The sequence below is a fragment of the Biomphalaria glabrata genome, chromosome 12, assembly GCF_947242115.1.
Source record: "Biomphalaria glabrata chromosome 12, xgBioGlab47.1, whole genome shotgun sequence".
Classification (NCBI taxonomy): domain Eukaryota; kingdom Metazoa; phylum Mollusca; class Gastropoda; family Planorbidae; genus Biomphalaria; species Biomphalaria glabrata.
The window spans coordinates 20,711,357-20,734,957 of NC_074722.1; the positions used below are offsets into that span (position 1 = coordinate 20,711,357).

The 23,601-nt window shown below is 36.5% G+C and overlaps 1 protein-coding gene and 1 long non-coding RNA gene across 3 annotated transcripts in view; one reads left to right on the forward strand and one right to left on the reverse strand.

The window, feature by feature from the left end:
- Window positions 1–313: 313 nt before the first annotated feature.
- On the reverse strand, window positions 314–6,278 carry LOC129922000 (uncharacterized). The gene is made up of 2 exons (XR_008773923.1): window positions 6,054–6,278; window positions 314–800 (listed from the first exon to the last, which is right to left on the reverse strand). It is a non-coding gene; the product is annotated as an uncharacterized LOC129922000 (long non-coding RNA).
- Window positions 6,279–16,924: 10,646 nt separating this feature from the next.
- Window positions 16,925–23,601, forward strand: part of LOC106057139 (TNF receptor-associated factor 4-like) — a 49,645-nt gene continuing 42,968 nt past the window's right edge. The window contains exon 1 of one of the 2 annotated variants that reach the window (XM_056005727.1): window positions 16,925–17,059. The gene's annotated coding sequence lies outside the window, so the exon portion shown is untranslated. Of the gene's footprint in view, window positions 17,134–23,601 lie in introns of both variants that reach the window. The other variant, XM_056005726.1, reaches the window with a different exon arrangement.

Consider the following 23,601-nt stretch of genomic DNA (forward strand, 5'->3'; position numbering starts at 1 on the left):
AAGCCAATTGGGCGTTTTGAGTTTAAACCCCTGTCCTACAGATGACTTTTTTTTAAAAGTTTAAACCCCACCAGATGGTCTTGAGTTTATAATCCCCTTACAGAGCGTTTTGAGGTGGAAAACCTCTATCTTCTGTGATGTTGCTTGTTCAGGCTGTCTTGAGGACAACTATGGATGACTGTTGAATTTCAACCAATTACTCTGCAAGCGTTTAGGTATTATTGTTCGGGTGTATTCCGTGTAGTTGATCAACAATCCAGACAAAACAAACACATCGGTTTTAACTAGTAAAGAGATGTAGTCAACGCTGAAGAACAGTGTAACATGTATTTATTCTAAGAAAAGGCCACAGTAAAAGTCTCTGTCACTAAACACGTCGTTACCCTAGAGGATTATATCGCTAACTGATTTTCCGGTCTCTAACCCAACATATCCCAAACGTCACTAGTCCCGTTCAATATGCGTCTTCTATGGTGCGTCGCTAAATAACTAAACTATAAATAAGGTGTCTAACAGATTCCTCCCCCCCTTGAAAAAAAAATATGTCAATATTTTTCCACTACTGTCAAGTCTTACAAGGGCATTTTCAATTTAAGGGGAAGACAACAAACATAAAATCTTGACATCTTCATCTTGGCTTGACAGTTCCTCATGTTCATGTCAATGTTCATAACATTACACTAATACTTCCAAAATTCCAGAATCATCTTCATTAGTAAACAGTAACAGTTCATCATAGCAATGTGGCATCTCATGGGCACGTCATACACTTCTCACAAATGTTCTCCACTGGCAGTAATCTGACAAAATACAATATTTCAAAAACAATTATAGACTTTATTTCCACATTCAATAAGCTTTTCCTTACCACCCTTTTATACGCTTTTGTCCATTTTTCTTTTATACTCACCCTTTTCCATCGAACTAACTTTCGTCAATGATATATGAAATGATTCACACAAAAAATATCCATACTTACTTTTAAATGCTTAACATCAAATTTACTTATCTCCCTTTTCCATAACATATAAATTGTGCCAATATATTAATATATATTACATAATCAATATAATCATAGTTTATTTACAAAATTATTTCATTTCAATGTCATTCTAGATAGTAGATCAGCTACAATATTCACAGATCCACTAATAGCTTTCACTTCAAATTTATATTCCTGTAGTGCTAAGAACCATCTATATACACGACTGTTTTTCATGCTCTTTTGCTGTATATACTGAATAGGTTTATGATCAGTTAATAATATGAATTTCCTTCCTATTAGATAACTCTCTAGCTTAGTAATTACCCATATTACAGCTAACGCTTCCCGTTCAATGACACTATATTTTTTCTCTGCCTCTGATAATTTTCTACTTACATATAATATAGGATGTAAGTTATCATAGTTCTGCATTAGACAACCACCAATAGCACTACCAGATGCATCAGTTGTAACATAAAATATTTTGTCTTTATCGGGTAGTCTTAATATTAATTCATGACTAAAAATATCTTTAATTCTGTCAATAGCTTTCACACATTCCTCATTACAGACTACTTTTTGAGGTTTTCCTTTTTTAAGTAAGTCATTTAATGGATTCACTATTTCTGCTAAGTTCTTTATAAACTTTCTGTAATAATTTACTATTCCTAATATGCTTTTAATTTGTCTTTTTGTTGTAGGTATTTCAATATTAAGTACTTTCTTTATGTTATCTTCAATAGGGCTAATCATGTTGTTATTTACTTTATGTCCTAAGAAAATTATTTCTTCCAATCCTATTTCTACTTTTTCTGCCTGAATTGTAAGTCCACTTTCTTTTATTATTTTGAACACTTCTTTTACATCTACCAAATGTTCCTCCCAACTATTATTAAAAATACATATGTCATCCAAATAACAAATAACATTTTCTTTGTTTCCAATTATCATGTTCATCATTCTATTAAATGTGGCTGGTGCATTTATTAATCCAAAACTCATATAATTCCATTGAAAAATACCATATGGTGTTACAAATGGTGTGTAAGGTTTTGCATTTTCTGTTAAAGGTATTTGCCAATAACCTTTAGTTAAATCCAATTTAGTAAAAAGTTTTTGCTCCATTTAATTTATGTAAAATATCCTCTATATTTGGCATTGGATATGGGTCAAATTCTGTGATGTTGTTAAGTTTCCTATAATCAATACATAACCGTATATCTCCATTTTTCTTTTTGGCTATCACTATTGGTGAAGCATAAGGAGATGTTGATGGTTCAATTATACCTGATTCTAGTAAATTGTCTATTTCTTTTTTTACTTTGTCTTGTAAATGTAACGGTATTCTATATGGCTTAAGCTTGATAGGTTTTGGGTCTATTACTTTAATGTCATGTTTAATAATATTTGTTTTTCCTGGTATGCTGGAAAAAATTTCTTTGTATTCCTGTATTATTTTAGTTATATCTTTTGACTTTTCCTTAGTTAAATTATTAAGATTAATCTTTTGCCAAGTTTGATTCTCTTTTGTTTCTATTACAGGTATTTCCTTAATATCATTTTCATTGTGATTTTCATTTGTTATTATCATCAAGCATTCTTCTCTTTCTGAAAATTTATTTTCTATTTCCTCCTGAATGTTTTGTATCAACTCATCTTCTCTATCATGATACAGTTTCAAATTATTTATGTGATATGTTTTAATTTTCCCATTTATTTCAATTTGATAATTCACATCATTAATTTGTTTTATCACCTTAAATGGACCTTTCCATTGTTTACCAATTTTATTTTTCAGGTCATTTATTAATATTAATACATTGTTTCCTACTTCTAGTGTTTTCAATTGTCTTTTCTTATTTAGATTCTCATGAGCACTTTGTTTGTACTTCTTATTGTTGTTATATACTTGAGTCCATATTTCTTTCAATTCTGTTGTGATTGTTGTTTCATTGTCATTATTTAATTTATTCTCATTGTCTATTAGATTTTCTTTAAAAACATCTAATTCATCTCTGGGTTTTCTTCCATGTATTATTTCATATGGTGAAAATTGTGTTGCTTCATGGATGTTGTTTTTATGAGCAAATAGTACATAGTTACTCTCTGGGTGGTAAACTGAAGAGTATATGTGTTGTATATTATATTGTTTAGTCCATTTCTTAAATTGTTCTGACTTAAACTGAGATCCCTGGTCACTCAATATAATTTTAGGTATACCATGTCTTGTAATTATTTTTTGAGTTATGGCATTAATGATATTTTCTGCACTTGTATTTGATAATGGGATTGCTTCTGGGTATCTACTAAACATGTCTATTACTGTTAGAATGTATTTATTATTATTTTCAGTTTGAATTAAAGGACCTATTAAATCAATAAATACTTTCTGAAATGGTTCTGTAGGTTCATCCATTTCTTGAATGGGTGCTTTATTCACTAAACTTTTGTTAGATCTCTTTTGACATATGTCACATGAGTTTATGTATTTATTGATTGTTGCTTTCATTTTGGGCCAAAATACTTGTTTTGACAAATTCCTATAACATTTCTTTACTCCCCTATGTGCTGCTAAATTATTATCATGTGTCATGATTAAAACATCTTTCCAATATTTCTGTGGTAAGACAAGTTGTTTTATTTTTTTGTTATCATTACTTGTTTGTCTAAATAATATTTTATTCTGTATACAAAATTTCTCCATTGGATTATTATTGTTTTTATCTGATATTCTTGAATATATTTTCCCAATAATATTGTCATTCATTTGTTCTAATGCAAATGTGGGTGTTGTTTCTTTTTCACTTTGAGATATTTGTGTTTCAAGACTATTTTGTGTTTCATTTTCTATCTCTCTATCCTTAACATCTGTATTTTCTATTTGTATTACATTACTGGTTTCTTTTTCTTCATCATTACTTATTACATTTATTGTATTTTCCTGTTTCTCATCTTGTTTATCCATTGATCTTGTTATTACCATACTTGTTATATTTTGTGTTTCTATGTTTTCATGATTTTGTCTTATGTTTTTGTATTTGTTTTGCCAGTCTTCTAATTCTTTTCTTGAACATTCTTTTAATCCTTTTATGTTTCCTACTAACATATCATATCTCATTTCTGGTATTGCAATGCCATCACAATAACCAGTGAAAAATGGAGTTTCAATGTATACCTTTGTAGCTTTAAATTCCCTTACGGTGCCATCTGCTAATTCTACTTTCCTAGTAAACCCTTTATACCAATAAGGTTTGACAAATTTAGTTTTTACTGCCAAAGTGTTACAACCTGAATCCCTGATTAATTCCACCGGAATTCTATCTACAAACCCTGGGTACACTGCAAAATTGTTCCTATTTCCTTCCATGAAATATACCCTATCTGTACCTTTATTTCTGTATTCCCTACTGTAACTCCTATTTCTATAATTTCCCCTGTCATTCCTATCTCTACTCCTATATCTACTGTTATTTTGTTCATTGTATCTATTTCTACTTCCAGACCTACTATTCCCTCTTCTACAGTTAGCTGCTATATGACCTTTTCCTTGACATTTAAAACAGGTTATTTCACTATATTTTCTATTTCCACTATTTGATCTGCTTCTATTTCTACCTCTATCAACATTTTCTTTGGTGTATCCTATTAAATCTACTTTGCTCTTATCCCTATCAGAAAATGGTTTATTTGGATAGGCATTTTTGTATACTCTCATTATCTCTGTTATTTCATCTATAGTTTTTGGGTTTCTTTCTCTAGTAAAAGATTGTAATTGAGGATCACATTTATTTACAAAGTTGTCCACTAGAATAAAAAATTTTAATCCCTCATAAGAGTTTATCACTTTTTCTAATTTTACCCACTTATTGAAAAAATCCTTTTCCATATTAATAGTAGTTTGGGGTTCTATTCCTAATGATGGTATATTGTCAAAGTATTTCTTTCTGAAAGTTGTAGCATTATGACCATAGGCATTCAACAACTCTCTTTTCAAAACTTGATAGCTATCATCAATATGATGGTCATGATTTTGGCATATTGTTAGAGCTTGACCATGAACAAAGTCTATCAGTATTTCAGACCATTCTTCTTCTGGCATATTAAATGTAGACATTTTTGCCTCATATCTTTTCAGAAAATCACCAATGTCATCCTTCTGTTCATCAAAACTTTGTATCTTTCTCTTTAGCCATGTTTGCGAATTAGGGTTGTCTCTTTGTGTGGTAATATTATTTGAGTTATTTGTGTTATTTCCTTATTCAGTTTGAGCTCTGGCTTGTGCTGCATCCAATCTCATCTTCTCCATTTTAGCTTCATGCTCTCTCTGCCTTTCTTGGTCCTCTTTTTGCTTCTCATATTCTTCCTTTCTGATCCTTTCTTGTCTCTCTATCTCTTGTCTTTGACGTTCCTCTTGTCTTTCTATCTCTTGTCTTTGATGTTCTTCTTGTCTTTCTATCTCTTGTCTTTGACGTTCCATTTCTTCCCTCACAACTTGCTGTACATAAGCTGCTAAATCCTTTCCTTTTAACTCCATGGCCTTTCCATCCTGCATAGCTGTTTCCTTAACCTCCTTAAGGTCCACATATGATGATGTAGCCATTGTATTTTATTTTCACCCAAATTTATATATTTTTACTTAGCCTATATTCGTTATGGCTATACTTTAAACTTATTTTATATTTAAGTTTTTACAAACTTTTATACAAGTTTTAAGTGTTATGTCTCTATAGATTCAGTAAATGTGTAAATCTAGTCTGAGTTATATTCAAATCTGTATTTTAATATCACACAAATTTAAATCTAGTATATTATAGTATATATAATAGTACCATTTAGATCTACAGTTATCAAGAGCACTATGACTATTTGTATGAATAACTATGATCAATTTTAAAATTTGATGTGACTGAAGTGTCTATAGAGTAGACTCTAAGACTGTCTAGAGTAGATAAGATAGATCCAATCCAGAAATTATGGTTCTATTTAACCATATGAAATAAATATGTTTATTAAATACAATGTCAAATATATCTTTAACAAGATATATACATCTAGAAAAATGTACTACCTTCATAAAAAAGTTCATTCATCTTTCAATTAATAATAATATTCCAAATTAGAGTCTAGATGAGTAAATGTACCAACGAAATGTACAAAAATTTGTGGATCTAGTATTAGCCAGACGACAATGTTTGACTATTATGCCAGTTTCGGCATTATTCTCATGGCAAAATCATATTTGATTTTAACCGCTCAAACTAAAATGTATTTTAGTCTGATTCACAATAAAAGAATCCTACCTGTACTTTCTATCATTAAGTGAAAAAAAATACAGATCTAATTAAATTAATAAAAATAAATAGTATAAAATAATATATACAAGTGAAATAATTAAATGAGACTATCGCTATGGGTTGGGATATGACAATATGGCACACATCAATAACGTCACGAAGTAACCAAGCAACAACGGATATGACGTTTACACAAACAAAACAATCACTATCCTAAACGTATAATATAGTTTTTCATCTAAATTACGTCTTTTACCCCGACGGGTTTTAAGGCGCACCACCTGATTTTACTCAGGCTAACGTACCGAATTTAGACAAAATCTATTTCTAAGGGCAATCTAAACATATACTAATAAGAAAAATGGCACTTAGCTTTTGATAAGAAAGATCCCCTTTGTTCGGATTCCCGAATATGATAGATCACAACAAATTCCACTGCTTCTCTTCCAGTTCTGACTCTGTTCTCCGGTGCTACCAGTGGATACAATCCGTGTCGAGTATCCCACGTAATGCTCCAGATGTCTTGATATGCCACAGCAAAATGTTTCAGTTTCTTCGACGACTGTTGATGACCGTATGTGTAGTTCCGACGACTTTGTGTACACAGTTACTGACGAATAGGTTAACGGTTCTCCTGGCGACGACTTGATTTGCGTAGACGACTACTGACAAATAACAGTCTCTTGACGGCAACTTGATCTGGACGACTGACGAATAACGAATTTCTTGACGATGACTTTATCTGGGCGGACGAATAACGACTTTCTTGACGATGACTTGATCTGGGCTGACGATTAACGACTTTCTTGACGATGACTTGATCTGGGTTGACGAATAACGGTTCTCTAAAATAGTTCACTGCTTCTGCTGCTACTCTGGTAGTATGACGAAGTTTGCTGTTGTATGCTGCTTCACTAGACCAAAATGTCCGTAATGTCCAATGTAGACTAGGTGAGACCAAGGTCACCTCCAACGACGTTCCGTTATACGATTAACGGTTTTCAACAAAATTAAGTGGATGTAGCTGTTTCCACTACTTCAATATTAACAAGTCTAGATATGGTCTAGACCAACGTATAATAAATAGATCGATGTTCAGCAACGACAAATTCGACTTCACTAACCTTCCAAAGGTTAAACGCAGTGACCGTTATAAAAGTGGCAAGCAACCGGTTCAATGAGCAAACTGCTCCACAAGAATCTCTCAAAGGGTAAGACGACAGAGCGATTTAGTTAGCTACCAAACTTGTAGTACTCACAATACTTCTGACAGCGGGCAAACTGTCCTTCTCAAAACTGACGAGGTAAAACTTGATACGACTATGTGGCTCCTACGACTGTTTTCTCAAGCGAAGAAAAAATATGTCCAACAGTTTCACTGACAAACTCTCACCCGTTATGAATGAACGGTTCCTCTGGCTGTAGGTCGATTCAGCATACGAAGATCAGGCGTTGATAATATACTCATTGAGTAGACCAGACGTTGCGATGATTACTGTCCTGACGAAAGTCACCCTGAGTTAACGGCTCGTTGAACGTACGATCGAGCAGGCGACGACTGCATGTAGATCTAGAACAAAGTCACTCTGCGATGATGCTGTGTTCAGCCGTACTCCGATGAAACTTTCTATCTTCGAGTGCACGACCCTCACCTGAGTAAACGTTCAGCTTCGAGGTCCGCTTCGAGGTCCGGTTCGAGGTTCGGGTTCGAGGTTCGGGGTCGCCACTGTGATGTTGCTTGTTCAGGCTGTCTTGAGGTCAACTATGGATGACTGTTGAATTTCAACCAATTACTCTGCAAGCGTTTGGGTATTATTGTTCGGGTGTATTCCGTGTAGTTGATCAACAATCCAGACAAAACAAACACATCGGTCTTAACTAGTAAAGAGATGTAGTCAACGCTGAAGAACAGTGTAACATGTATTTATTCTAAGAAAAGGCCACAGTAAAAGTCTCTGTCACTAAACACGTCGTTACCCTAGAGCAGTGATGCCCAAAATACGGCCCGCGGGCCAGAACCGGCCCGCAAAGTGGTTCCTTCCGGCCCGCCAAAACGTCGGCACAAAGTGTAGAAAACCCCCCTCCAAAAACAAAGGTTGAAAGATGTATCTTTACCTACGTTAGGGCCTTCAGTTCTTTCTAATGGGTTGGTACCATGACCTTTAGTAACATTTGCGTGTTTATGAAATGGGATTCTGAAATGAGAATCTACCAGGAAAAGTGAACGTATCGTAACTTTTTTTTGGTGTAACATGATGATACGCTAACATGTTTGTTTCATAAGGAAAATTTGGCTGTCGAAAAAAACAAAATATAAATGGCATTGTAAAACAAATATGGCGGCATTCTTAATTTGAGCCGCGAATAAAAGATTGTTAAACTACGGGTACTAGATCCACGGGTTTCTAATCAAATAGTTTCAGGTTAATTATATTTAGTTGTTTTTTTTTCTCTTTTTGTTGATGTGGCCCGCTACTCGTGTGTTGGAAATAAAATGGCCCGCAAGTCGAGCAAGGTTGGGCATCACTGCCCTAGAGGATTATATCGCTAACTGATTTTCCGGTCTCTAACCCAACATATCCCAAACGTCACTAGTCCCGTTCAATATGCGTCTTCTATGGTGCGTCGCTAAATAACTAAACTATAAATAAGGTGTCTAACACTTCATATATCATTCTCAAGCAAACTACAGTTACCATGACCGTAGCTAAATGGGGTTTTGAATTTTTAAAAAACAACAACTCCAGATATTTTTAGTTTAAAACCCCCAACAAATGATTTTGACGATAAAACTTCCCCTTTCGATATAAAATCTAAAGCAAACTACAGTCACCTAATTCCAAGAGCGTATTCAAGAGAGTTTACACATTTCTACCAGTGGCAGGGCTCCATTAATAAAGTGCAGTGAATAGTCATCTGCCAAAATTGAATAACACTAATATAATATAATAACTCCCAATATAATATGTATATAACTAGACTGGACATGGAGATTTTTTAGCACTACAAAAAATGTGAAATTTTTATAGAAAGTTGAATCAAGGCGTTGTTTTGTAAAGTAGTTAAAAGAAGTACAGTTGTTGTTTTTTTTCAACCCTAACCTATGTAACATATAATTTAATTTTTAGATCTAGATCTAGTAATTGAACCATGGAACTATAGTTCCATGATTGAACATCAAAAATAAGAGTACCCTCTTCTCATAATTATTATTTTGCAATCTATAGATACATAATCTATAAAGATCTAGGTAATCAATCTATTTAAATGTACATAAAATGATTTTAATCAACATCAATTATTTCGATCTAGGATTTTTGAAACGTTATCTCAATGGAAACAACAGAAAATGACTTTGTTTCATATATTTGCGTCAATATCTGAGAAATGATTTTGCATTATTTCTAAACTTTGAAAACTAAAGATCATTACTTTTCTAAGACAGAAAAGATTGATTGGGGCGACTCCCCTTAGAGCTTGAAAAAAAGTGTTTACGTACATAAAAATCTATATATGTATAGGTCTGTGAATCGATCAATCGCGGATAAGAATTTATTTCCGGTTTCCAGTTAAGATATAATATATGTCTCTTAGACTAATAAAATCAATGTGTTAATTGAGACTCTTACTGCCTTAGATAGAAATATGAAATATATACCGAGAAAGTCCTATAACATAATTTACAATTTTAAAGCAAAAAAAAAAAAAATATATATCTATATTATAAAGTAGAATGTGTGGTGTATGTATGTATGTATGTATGTTACTTATAGACATCAAAACCGCTTGACCAATCTTGATAAAACTTGGCAGGAATGTTCCTTGGGTACCAACTTAGACCGAAGTGTATGTATTGTAGCCCTAAAACAAACTTAAGACCCTCAAAAAAAATAAAGTTGTCCGACTCTATTACAGCTATAGGATTTTATGGATCTAGGCCATGTCTACAATGTTGACATGAGAAAAGATAGAAAGGATTTAGACCTAGATCTAATTTTAAGAAATACACTTTGCGCAGATAGTTTTTTACTTTGACACATGAAAATACAAAAGAAGATCCATTGATTTCATTATATAATAAAATTAACCTTCAATTTTGTGTTTCAAAGGCATTTTTTACATTAATTAGTTCCTTATATCTGTGATTACAGATTTCCTGACCAACATTCTTTCATTAGACAATTCCGTAATGAATCGCGTACTAAATATTAATTCGTTTAATTGTTTACTTTATAATCCCATCCCTAGATCTAAAACTCTAATTCAACTCTAAGATGATAAAACATCTCTTCACACAGATAGTTTTATACTTTAACACATAAACATATTAATTAAAGTCCATTCATTTCATATTTTGATCAAATAAACATTCAAATTTGGTTTTCTAAAGCTACATTCACCTACGAAAGCTGCGAAGCCGAGTTGAGATAGGCCTAGATCTATATTCATTCATGAATCGCGTACTAAATATAATTTCGTTTAATTGTTCACTTTATAATCCCATTCATTTAACAAAGCTATCGCTCTTTTCGTTTTTAATAGATAAGAATGTATCGACTTCGGGTAAACCCATTTTCGCAAACCTAATTTTATTTTCGTAGCGAAAGAGAAATAACGTGAAAGGATCATTAGCTAAGTTTAACATACATATAAATCCAATCCACTAGATTATTCAAAAGCATTTTTTACATAAATTAGTTCCTGATATCTACAGATTTCCTGGCGAACATTCTTTCATTAGACATTACCAAATGGTTACACATTAACACATCTCTCTTCTGAGGTCTGAGTCTATTCCTAGGCCTAGGCTAGGTCTAAAATACTCTAAAACTCTTACTGAACTCTAAGATGATAAAACTTCTTTTCGCAAAGATAGTTTTATGCTTTAACACATAAACATACTAATTATTGTCCATTCATTTGATATTTTAATCAAATTAACATTCAAATTTGTTTTCTAAAGCATTTTTAATACATTCGTTCGCTGTTCGCTAAAGCTGCGTAGCCGTGTTGAGATAGGCCTATAATCATTCATGAAAAAAAGTTCACGCATGCGCAGCACAGAACTCTAGATTAGTGTAGATTTAGATCTACGTCTACCTCAAGATCTACTTTATACTTTATACACATGAACAAAATTTAGTCTATTCATCTCAAATTTTAATCAAATATATGTAGGCCTACAAGCAAATGTTTTAATTTGAAAAAAAAATGGAATTAATTAAGCCTATTAGCTATTTTGATTTGATAGCTTCATTCACACTATTTTTACATTGACACATTCGCTTTACTTATTACATTATTATTTCGTTTAATTGTTTACAAAACACTCTCAGTGACTATATCGACAGTAATGCGCAAATAAAGACCCGCGGGTCACATATGTCTAGTATATCTATATTATAAAGTAGAATGTGTGGAGTATGTATGTATGTATGTATGTTACTTATAGACACCAAAACCGCTTGACCAATCTTGATAAAACTAGGCAGGAATGTTCCTTGGGTACCAACTTAGACCTTAGTGAATGTATTGTAGCCCTAAAACAAATGTAAGACCCTAAAAAAAAATAAAGTTGTCCGACTCTATTACAGCTATAGTATTTTATGGATCTAGGCCATGTCTACAATGTTGACATGAGAAAAGATAGAAAGGATTTAGACCTAGATCTAATTTTAAGAAATACACTTTGCGCAGATAGTTTTTTACTTTGACACAGGAAAATACAAAAGAAGATCCATTGATTTCATTATATAATATAATTAACCTTCAATTTTGTGTTTCAAAAGCATTTTTTACATTAATTAGTTCCTTATATCTGTGATTACAGATTTCCTGACGAACATTCTTTCATTTGACAATTCAGTAATGAATCGCTTACTAAATATTAATTCGTTTAATTGTTTACTTTATAATCCCATCCCTAGATCTAAAACTCTAATTCAACTGTAAGATGATAAAACTTCTCTTCGCACAGATAGTTTTATACTTTAACACATAAACATATTAATTAAAGTCCATTCATTTCATATTTTGATCAAATAAACATTCAAATTTGGTTTTCTAAAGCTACATTCGTTTACGAAAGCTGCGAAGCCGAGTTAAAGGCCTAGATCTATATTCATTCATGAATCGCGTACTAAAAATTATTTCGTTTTATTGTTACTTTATAATCCCATCCCTAGATCTAAAACTCTAATTCAACACTAAGATGATAAAACTTCTCTTCGCACAGATAGTTTTATACTTTAACACATAAACATATTAATTAAAGTCCATTCACTTCATATTTTGATCAAATAAACATTCAAATTTGATTTTCTAAAGCTACATTCGTTTACGAAAGCTGCGAAGCCGAGTTGAGATAGGCCTAGATCTATATTCATTCATGAATCGCGTACTAAAAATTATTTCGTTTAATTGTTCACTTTATAATCCCATTCATTTAATAAAGCTATCGCTCTTTTCGTTTTTAATAGATAAGAATGTATCGACTTCGGGTAAACCCATTTTCGCAAACCTAATTTTATTTTCGTAGCGAAAGAGAAAAAAGAGAAAAAAACTTGAAAGGATCATTAGTTAAGTTTAACATACATCTAAATCAAATCCACTAGATTAGTAAACACAAACTAAGACCCGTAGGCCGCGGGTAATGTCTGGCGAACATCCTTTACCAAATGGTTACACATTAACAGTGATTAACACATCTCTCTACTGAGTCTATTCATAGGCCTAGGTCTAAAACTCTTATTGAACTCTAAGATGATAAAACTTCTTTTCGCAAAGATAGTTTTATGCTTCAACACATAAACATACTAATTATTGTCCATTCATTTCATATTTTAATCAAATTAATTGTTTTTCTAAAGCATTTTTAATACCTTCGTTCGCTGTTCGCTAAATAAAGCTGCGTAGCCGTGTTGAGATAGGCCTATATTCATTCATGAAAAAAGGTCACGCATGCACAACACATAATGAACTCTATAAAAGCCTCTAGATTAGTGTAGATTTAGATCTATGTCTACCTCAAGATCTACTTTATACTTTAACACATGAACATACAAAATTAAGTTTTTTCATCTCAAATTTTAATCAAATGTATGTAGGCCTACAAGCAAATGTTTTAATTTAAAAAAATGGATTTAAGCCTATTAGCTATTTTGATTTGATAGCTTCATTCACACTATTTTTACATTGACACATTCGCTTTACTTATTACATTATTATTTCGTTTAATTGTTTACAAAACACTCTCAGTGACTATATCGACAGTAATGCGCAAATAAAGACCCGCGGGTCGCGGGTAACATATGTCTAGTATATATATATATGCGACATGATATGCCGAAGAAGGGGGAAAACAGACTTTATTAGAAAAAATAAAACCTTGTTTCAAGACTAAAAATGACGCGCCCATTTTCAAGAAAGAGCGATTGAAAATTTTAAAAAAGTGAAAGATGGTCGTCAAGAGTTATCAGCGGCATGTTTTCGAATTGTTCTCATCTCTCAAATGATTTCCACTTTCAACTACTTCCACCACACCTTGGCCTTTAATGATAAGTTATCAGCGGCATGGTCATAGTTATTCTAATCGTTCTCATCTCTAAAAAGATTTCCACTACTTCCACCACTTACTTAGACTTAGACTTAGGTCCTCCCGCGCCGTTCGGCGCATTGGGCGGCAAGCTGTCTCCATAATGATCTGTCACTGGCAATGTCTGAAGCCTCTTCCCATCTGGTGTCCACTGTTCTGAGGTCCTCCATGAAGGTGTGTCGCCAGGTAATACGAGGACGTCCCTGTTTGCGCTTTCCTCGTTTTGGCTTCCATGTTATCGCAACTCTTGGTGTGCGTAATTCATTTTGACGTAGAACATGTCCCGCAAACCTCATGCGACGCTCAGTCACAACCTCACTAAGTGTTCGACTCCCAGTTCGGCAAAGGATTTCCTTGTTTGAGATCCGGTCTGTGTAACTGACTCCCAAAATCCGTCTCAGCCATCTCTGTTGAGCCACATTTAGTCTTTTCTCAATTTTGACAGATGACTTCCACATCTCACATGCATATGTAGCAGTTGGAATGACGATTGTGTTGAGAAGGTGTATTTTTGTCTCGAGTCCAATGGCTTGGCTAGTCCAAATAGGCTGCAGCCTTTGGAAAATGCTCCCTGCCTTTCCTATTCGGCACGCTACATCATGGTAAGCATCTCCATCATTTGTTATGATGCTGCCAAGGTACGTGAACTTGTCCAGCTCTTCAAGCTTTGACTCGCCAAGTCTGACGGGGACACCCTTTGCCTTATATCCCACTCGCATAATTTTAGTCTTATCCAAGTTTATGCGGAGGCCAATTTTGGGTGCCTCTCTGTCTAGGCTCTCCGTCATTTCTTGAATGCATTTATTTGTAGCCCCGAGTAGTGCAACATCATCAGCAAAGTCCAAGTCCGTCAATCGGAGTTGTTCATGCCATGGAATACCAAAGGCAGTCTGGTTCATTGCTCTCCTCATTATGTAGTCGATGGCTAGGAGGAAAAGGAAGGGAGATAAGATGCACCCCTGTCTCACACCTGTCTCGATTGTAAAAAACTCTGTTGTTCCCTCTTCTGTTTTAATGCAGCAACTAGACTGACTGTAAAGGTGTCGTAGGATCTGGACGAATTTTTCTGGTATACCGTATTCTCTAACTATTTTCCATAGTGATTCTCGGTGGACACTATCAAACGCTTTTTTGAAGTCCACGAAACTGATCGTTAGCCGTTGTTGGTACTCAAAACTTTGTTCTATGATATTTCGTAAAACGAAAATCTGCTCTGTACATGATCTGCCTCTTCGGAAACCTGCTTGTTCTTCTCTGAGCCTTTCATCTACAGACTGTTGAAGCCGTCTCAACAAAACAGTGCTGAAAACTTTGCCTGGGACAGAGAGGAGAGTAATGCCCCTCCAGTTGTTACAGTCTGCCAAGTTGCCCTTTTTTGGAAGCTTTACAATCACTCCCTTTTGCCAGTCCTCTGGGACTTTTGAAGTTCGCCAACAGAGATTTAAGAGATCAGTCATTCTGTTAACAATGCACTGTCCCCCATATTTTAGCATTTCTGCTGATATCATGTCTAGTCCTGGTGCTTTGTTATTCTTTAGCACTGCAATGGCCATGGTAACCTCCTCAGCAGTTATTGGGTCTGTCTTGACCTTGAGATCATTGTCTGGAGAGGGGTCCTTGAATATGTAAGTTATGTCTGGCGACAGTTGGTTAAGGGTCTTTTTAAAGTGCTCTACCCATCTTGCATCCTGTTCTTCTTTCGTTAACAAAGTTTTGCCTTGCTTGTCTTTTATTGGTGCCCCATGTCCACTCTTTGCTCCAGTGAGATCTCGGACAATACGATGGAGGGTTTTTGTGTCATTTCTGCTTGCAGCTGCTTGTGCCTCTTGTCCCTTCTGCTCAATCCAGTCCCGTTTATCTTGCCGACAGCTTCTCTTTACTTTCAGATCTGCTTCCCTATAGGCTTTTTCCGCTAGGCTGCGATCCTGTGTTTCATTTTTCTGATCTCGTATACGTTTGGCCTCTTTCCTCTCATCTATCAATTTCCATGTTCTGTCTTGTATCCACCGTTCCTTGTATGAACCTCGCCTCCTTCCGATAACTTCTTCTGCGCACCCAATAGTGGTATCTTTGAAGTTGGCCCACTCTTCTTCAAGGGTCAATATATCTGCAAGAGCCTCAAAGCGGTTCGTTAGTTTCAATTGGAACTGTGCTGCAGTATTGCCGTCTTTAAGCTTCTCTACATTAAATGGGCGGGGTCGTGTGGCTCGTTTTGGTTGGCGTTTCAATCGGAGCTTACATTTGCCACTGACAAGGTAGTGGTCTGAGCCGATATTCCACCACACCTTTGCCATTTGATCATTACTTTATTCGCAGGATAATATTATAATAATCATCTCCCACATCCAATAGAAGCGCTACAGCTAAGAACACACTCATATTTACAATATATTATAAGATTTCTCATCAAGAATTTAAAGTGGAAGGGGAAACACTATAAATCCATTAATAACACGACAAAAATATCAAAAAAGCATTCTACATAGTCAAAAATATATTTTAGATGAAATGAGGGCTTAGAGTCAAAGCATTAATAGCACAATTAATGACCGGGGATGAAGTGACTGGGGAGGAAGTGATCAAGGATGAAGTGATCAAGGATGAAGTGATCAAGGATGAAAGGACCGAGGATGAAGTGACCGGGGATAAAGTGGCCGGGGAAGGTGACCAAGGATGATTTGACCGGGGATGAAATGACTGTCACCAATATAGAAACCACTAGCAAAGACTAAAGTTTTTAATTTTAGTGGGAAGCTGATGTTACTCTTCCAGATTTTCTTTATTTTGCTCATGGCAGGCCAAGCTTAAACAAGTTTTTATCTCTTTTATTGATCCTCCATCTCTTGTTATGTTTGACCCTAATTATTTAAATTAGTCAACTTGTACTGTTTGGCCTTTAAACAGTAATAGATACTGGAATTAGCTGGCCAAGGGAATTAGCTGGCCAAGGGAATTTATGGAGGAGCGTTTAGCTTTATATCATCATGTAGTTATAATAAACATAAAATGAGGGTGGTTCATTCTATTGTTATAAGTTGCCCTATACCTTCAGTTTTCTATTGCACTAACCATGTCACTGTTACTCGCACGAAACCATCTGGCACACGTGCATTGAAATATCGATTAGGGAGCTTGCTGTGGCAACTAGGACAGGTAGTATCGACCAAATCCTACATTCTTTTTAAGGTAGGGTTTGACTTTATCATACCATTTGTTTGTTGATTTGGACCATTGCTTTCACATTATCAACATCTGAAATAGTAAGTGTCTCAATCTTAGTCTAAAATTTAAATGCCAAATAGAATTCACACTAGAAACGTTTATAAAAATAGAATCTATAACTCAATATATAATTCTCCACATTAATAAGAGATTTAAACTATGTTAAGCTCTTGGCTTTTCCTATCTATCTATATATCTATCTATATATCTATCTATATATCTATCTAATCTAATCTGATCTTATCTTATTCAACCAATTTATTTAACGATTGCTAAGTCCATAACTAATACTAAAACTACACGCTAGCTAAATTCTTTAGTTTCTTCTAACTAATCTAAAATGGATAATTAAAGAATAAAAGCAGAAATGTTACGCATGCTTATGGGATCAATCTTCCTACAGAAACGGAATTTCAAAGTAATGGACCTCATTCACCAATCATAAATAAACACATTTAGCCACGTCATAATATTGATAAAACAATGAAAAATGCATATGACGTGACAGCCTTTATGGATTACATAATTTGTATAGAAGATATATAGAATCACGTGGCTAAATGTTGTTTACGATTGGTGAATGAGGTCCATTCTTACTACTCTAAGTGGAAGTTTACCCATTATTTAAACACATAATAATAATAAGGCTGGTCTTCGAGTCCGAAGATCAGTGAGGAATGCAGTATTTCCGTGGCTGCGCAGTCCCAGCTGTGACTTACATATTTTGCCACACCAGAGCAAGAATAACCATTGTCTGCAGGTAGTCGATTTAGATTTTCTTTTCGCCGTCTGCGTTTGTCCTCGGTAGCAGATTTTCTTTTGGTCTCAAATGTGTATCCCGCGGCCTTCGTGAGTGACCTCCAGTTGTCTCGTTCTGAGGCCGCGTGCAACCAGGTGCTCTCTTCTATGTCAGATAAGGAAAGTTGACGGCCTAAGCTGTCTTTGAAGCGTTTCCGTGGGGCGCCTCTGTTACGTCCACCACCTTTTAGCTCACCAAAAAAAAGACTAACTTTGGCATACGTTCGTCTCCTATACGGGATACGTGCACTACCTAGCGTAACTGTCGGACCAAAAGATGTCCCTCTATACTGTCCTCACATAATGTTAATCTACAATATACAATTCTTGGTCCTGAACACTCATTCATTTGATCACTACTTGCTTTGGACGATGGAATACGAAAATTTAACCTATTGTTTCTTAACTTAAGCCTAGGACAACTAAGTTATTTTTAAGATCGAAACCGTAGCTGTTAAATTTACCACAAATGATCTTTTCATTCGCAGTTTTTACCAACTATGTATTTGAAAGCCAACATTTTAATGTGAGCTTGCGCTCCCAGAACTATTTTTATATGTAATTTTATTTTTTCTACTTGTATAGGTTAGAGCTATTTTTATATATTTTATTTTTATAGGTTAGTGTCAGATTTTATAATTGTACTTCCGCATATTTTTATATAGGTTAGTGCGGATAGTATAAAAAATAATGTACATGCTGTCTTAAAACAGTTGAATGTACATTTGACTAGTGGTCAGTACCGTATCTCTGTCTGTGTGACAGCTGAAGATCTTTGTGGCCTGTCGTGTAATTATTTTATTATTCTGTACCTGGGACGGCCTCAGGCTATTATTACTGCTGAATACAGCTGCTGAAATACATGCTGATATTACTCTGCTGTAGATCTAGGTTCTAGTGTTATTTTGATTTTGTTTTTGTAGTGTTGCCTTAGTCGGCTTAGACCTTGTGGCTTAGGCTTAGTTTGTTCTTAGTGAATAGTAAGGTACTAATAAGGTGTTCTTGTGTTAGTGTTAGTGTTATGGGTTGGTTGTAGTAGACTAAATAGTAGAATATTGTAGATCTAGACTAGTTAATTGTAGTGTGTTTGTGTAGATCTAGGTCTAGTGTAGTAGTTGTAGTGATTTAGCTAGATAGTTGGTTTTATCAGTTTGTGTTAGATAGTTGGTTTGGTTAGTTTGTAGTGACGTAGATTTAGAGGGTTTTAGATAGTTATTTTTTTCAGTTGTAGTGGTTAGTGTATATATTATATTTTATTATTGATTTATTTTTTGTATGTAAATAAAGTTTCATTTTGTCTTATTTAATTTTAAGTAAAGTTTCGTTGGTGCTTTCATTTAGTTTAGGTTAGTATAGTTTAGTATGTCTGGTTACTTAGGCGACGCTAGCCCCTTGGTCGTAGACTGAGGTGTCACAGATTGAGCCCACCCAGTAGCGCTAACATCTGCCAACTGTATACAAATTAATGTTGAGCAGAAGAGAATAGGTCCTTTCTCGCGCCTCCTGACCTGCTCACATTTTTGGTGTCAGAAGTGGGATCTGTGCTTGAGTGACCAGACATATATTTTTTGGGATAGGTTAGGTTTTCGTACGAGTTAAGTTTAGTGATAGGAAGTAGGGATAGTTTAGTTTTCCGTTGGCGTTTGTAAGAGAGGTTAGTATGCTTTATTTTGTTGAGTAGTTACGTAGATGAACAGCGAGGCAGCAGCAGCAGCAAGAATGCAGCCATCTCAGACAGTGATTGTGGTGCCTAGGACAGAGATGAGTATCCGGCGCTTCCATGGCGATGGTCCTGCCAGGGAAGTTGAAGAATTCCTTCAAAATGTGGAGAGAGCATGGAAGTCTCAACACATGGTACAGCCAGAGGAAAAATGTGACTTCCTCTTTGCACATCTAGGTGAGGCAGTGAAGGCCGAACTTAGGTGTCACCCTCAGACAACAAGGGCATGTCCAGATGCCCTGATACAAGTTCTACGCTCCACTTATGGAGAAAGGTGGAGCATCAACTGCCTCATTGGGCATCTGTTCAGAATAAGCCAGCACCCGAATGAGTCTGTCCGCACCTACTCACACCGTCTCCTTCAGGCATTTGAAGCACTCACTGACAGGCAGAAAGCTCTATCTGAAACTCCCTTCAACGAGTCTATCCTGAGGGACCAATTCGTAGAAAACCTCAGTGACAGGACCCTAAGGAGAGACCTGCGAGAGAGACTACACGATAGGCCAGAAACCAAATTCCTGGCGTTAAGAGATATGGCCATTAGGTGGTCACAAGGACGAGGATGTCGCACCGCAAGTCAATCTCACAATCGCCCAAGTAGAGAACCAATATGGAGATGCTGTACTCAAGGCAGATGCCCTTTTTGTACCTGTGATGTCGTGTAAATAAACATATATGTGCCTCGTTGAGTTGCCTTCTTTAAGTTATTACAATTGGTCTCAGAAGTGGGATTATAGGCAACTCAGCGAAGCGAGAGGAGGTAGGCTTTGATTACAATGACATTTTTAAAGCTATTGCATCAGCTCTCAAGCTAAGACAAGAGCTTCGGGACCGAGGTTTAAAACCCGTCGATAGCAGGGAAACACTTACGGCTCGTCTGCGGCAAGCTCTGATCGATGAAAAGGAAGATCCGGAGACCTATCAATTAGAAGGCCAAATAGACCAAAGTGATAAACTTGTGTCGCAAGCAAAAGGGAAGGAGCAGTTGCCTGGTCAGGACTGTGGCTGCACAAACAGTGGTGATGGAGGCGCTGGGGATTGGAGCGCTGTCTGTGACTGTGTTGTGGGCAAGTCTGGCGGGGATGACTTTCAAGACGAGAAACGTGACAACGATTGCTGCAACGATCTCTACGGGATGTACCGAATCGAAAGGAAAGAGACAAATGAAGAAACGAGAGAAGTCTGTTATGTGCTTGAAGTTTTTGTTCCTGGTGTACCTGAAACGAGTACCTCAATGAGCCGGACAGATCAAGACAACGTTGGGTCTGCGTCCAAGCTTTTTGCTGTGGACCTTAAAGACTTCTGTTTATCTGTCAGTACCTTTGACGGGAACTCGAACCATGAAAGCTTTAAGACCGTTTCTGATTCCTTGCCTTGGATGTCGTCGGGTGAAATTGTGAATACGGGCCCCAACAATGGCCGAGACAGATACAACGAATTGGACTTTGGCAGCGGCATAAGAGGGAATTCAATGCTTGGCAACAGCATCCAGGCGATTGACATGAACTGTATATGCGGCGTTCTGCGTGGACAATGCCCATGCCAAGAAACCCAGCTACAAGATCTGAACTTAACAAAAATTTGTACTTCTGACCACATCAGTGAGAGTGACTTGAACGGTTCTGAATTATTTCCAGCGAAACCTGATGTATTGGTGGATGAACATTACAAGGATGTTTCATGGGCATACCTTACAGATGAAGCTGAGAAAGACTATGTGTTGGAAACCATGGCTAGCTGTGGGCCTACAACTGTGTCACGAGAAGTTCATGGAAAAGATCTGCTGACTTGGCGTCTTAGAACAACGGCCCTGGGAACTACAGTGGTCGCCACAACCTCTATTTGTGTTAAGTGGATGGCAACCCTGACCTCCACTTACTCCCCCTTTGTCAGCTGGCTGGCATCAGCAACTATCTTCATGAGGTCGAAGCAGCGACCACGATATCGTCTCAAGCATAGACAGGCCAACTGGGAGAAGAGAAAGCGACGGCCGCGGAAAACTGTGCAGATGGCTTCGTGGGCAACAGGCACACTACCGTCTGTGGTTCCCACCGATCGACCTCCACCTGAACTGCCAAACCTCCACTGCACTGTTTCTTTTCGAGACGAAAAGCTCTAATAAGGGGGCAATGTTATAACTCTGCAATGCGCACCGTCATCTAGGCTAGTGCTAGAAGGTGCGCACAGTGATAGACTAGACCTAAAAGGATATCAACATTAGAGGAGAACGATTTCCACCCAAGTAGAGAGCCAATATGGAGATGCTGTACTCAAGGCAGATGCCCTTTGTGTACCTGTAATGTCGTGTAAATAAACATATATGTGCTTCGTTGAGTTGCCTCTTTAAGCTATTACAATATCTTATTTAATACAGACGTTACTTCAAAAAAGAAGATGATTACGTCCTATGCCTCAGCCTCATGCATTTAGTCATGCATATTAACCATTGCTCTAATAGCGCTAGGGAAGAAGGAGCACTTGTACAAAATTGTCCTTGCATAGGGAACGAGGAATTTCGTGTCTGTTCCATTTTCTTAATGTTTTATTGAGGATGCATATTCTATTATTGACCTAACCAAGGTTAAATTGATAGTTATATCCTAGGTCTCACTTACAAAGACCGCATCGCGAATGAAGAGATTAGAAACTGGATCAATACAGCAATTGGACCCCACTATGACCTGCTAACCATTGTCAAAAAACGTAAACTCAAACTCTATGCGCACATCACAAGGCCCTAAGGGCTCGCAAACACCTTCGTTCAGAGAACTGTACCATTAAAAAGCTGAAGAGGGAGACAAAGAAAGTGATAGAAAGACAGTGAATGAAATTTTAGCAAAGGCAAAGGACAGAGATAAAAGGAGAAAGACGGTAGACAGATCATGTGTGTGGTGCCCCATTTGTCCATCAGACTATGGGATAGGTGAAGATGACGTTCAGTGTGAACCTGGCCTAACTGATGTTATTGAATGATTATCTAATATATCTAATTAAAATGGGCACATGGAATGTGCGTAAAAGCTTGCCACAAGGAAAATGACCAGCTCTTCTACCACTAAAGCGAAAGCCATCTTGACCTGCATTATATGTGGACGGGAGTGTCTCTCCAAAATAAAGCTCCACAGCCATATGAAAAAGTGTTCTTGATGTACCTTAGTCGTTCTACGACTAAAGGGGGCCAATAATAATAATAGTAATAATAACAATTACTTAGACTTAGGTCCTCCCGCGTCGTTCGGCGCATTTGGTGCTGTCTCCACAAAGATCTGTCACTGCCAATGTCTGAAGCCTCCTCCCACTTGGGGTCCACTGTTCTGAGGTCCTCCATGATGATGTAGCGCCAAGTTATACGAGGACGTCCCTGTTTGTGCTTTCCTCGTATTGGTTTCCATGTCATTGCAACTCTTGGTATGCGTGTCCCGCAAATCTCATGCGACGCTCTGTCACAATCTCACTAAGCGTTCAACTCCCAGTTCGGCATAGGATTTCTTTGTTTGAGACCCGATCTGTGTAACCGACTACCAAAATCCGTCTCAGCCATTTTTGTTAAGCCGCATTTAGTCTTTTCTCAATTTTGACAGACGACTTCCATGTTTCATATACATATGTTGCTGTTGGGATCACGATTGTGTTCAGAAGGTGTATTTTTGTCTCGAGTCCAATGGCTTAGCTTGTCCAAAGAGGCTGCAGCCTTTGGAAATGGCTCCCCGCATTTCCTTTTCTACCACGCAACATCATGGTAGGCATCCCCATCATTTGTTATGATGCTACTAAGGTATGTGAACTTGTCCAGCTCTTCAAGCTTTGATTCGCCAAGTCTGATGGGGGCACCCTTTGCTTTATATCCCACTCGCAAAATTTTAGTCTTATCCAAGTTTATGCGGAGGCCAATTTTGGTGCCTCTCTATCTAGGCTCTCCGTCATTTCTTGTATGCTTTTATTTGTAGCACCGAGTAGTGCAACGTCATCGGCAAAGTCCAAGTCCGTC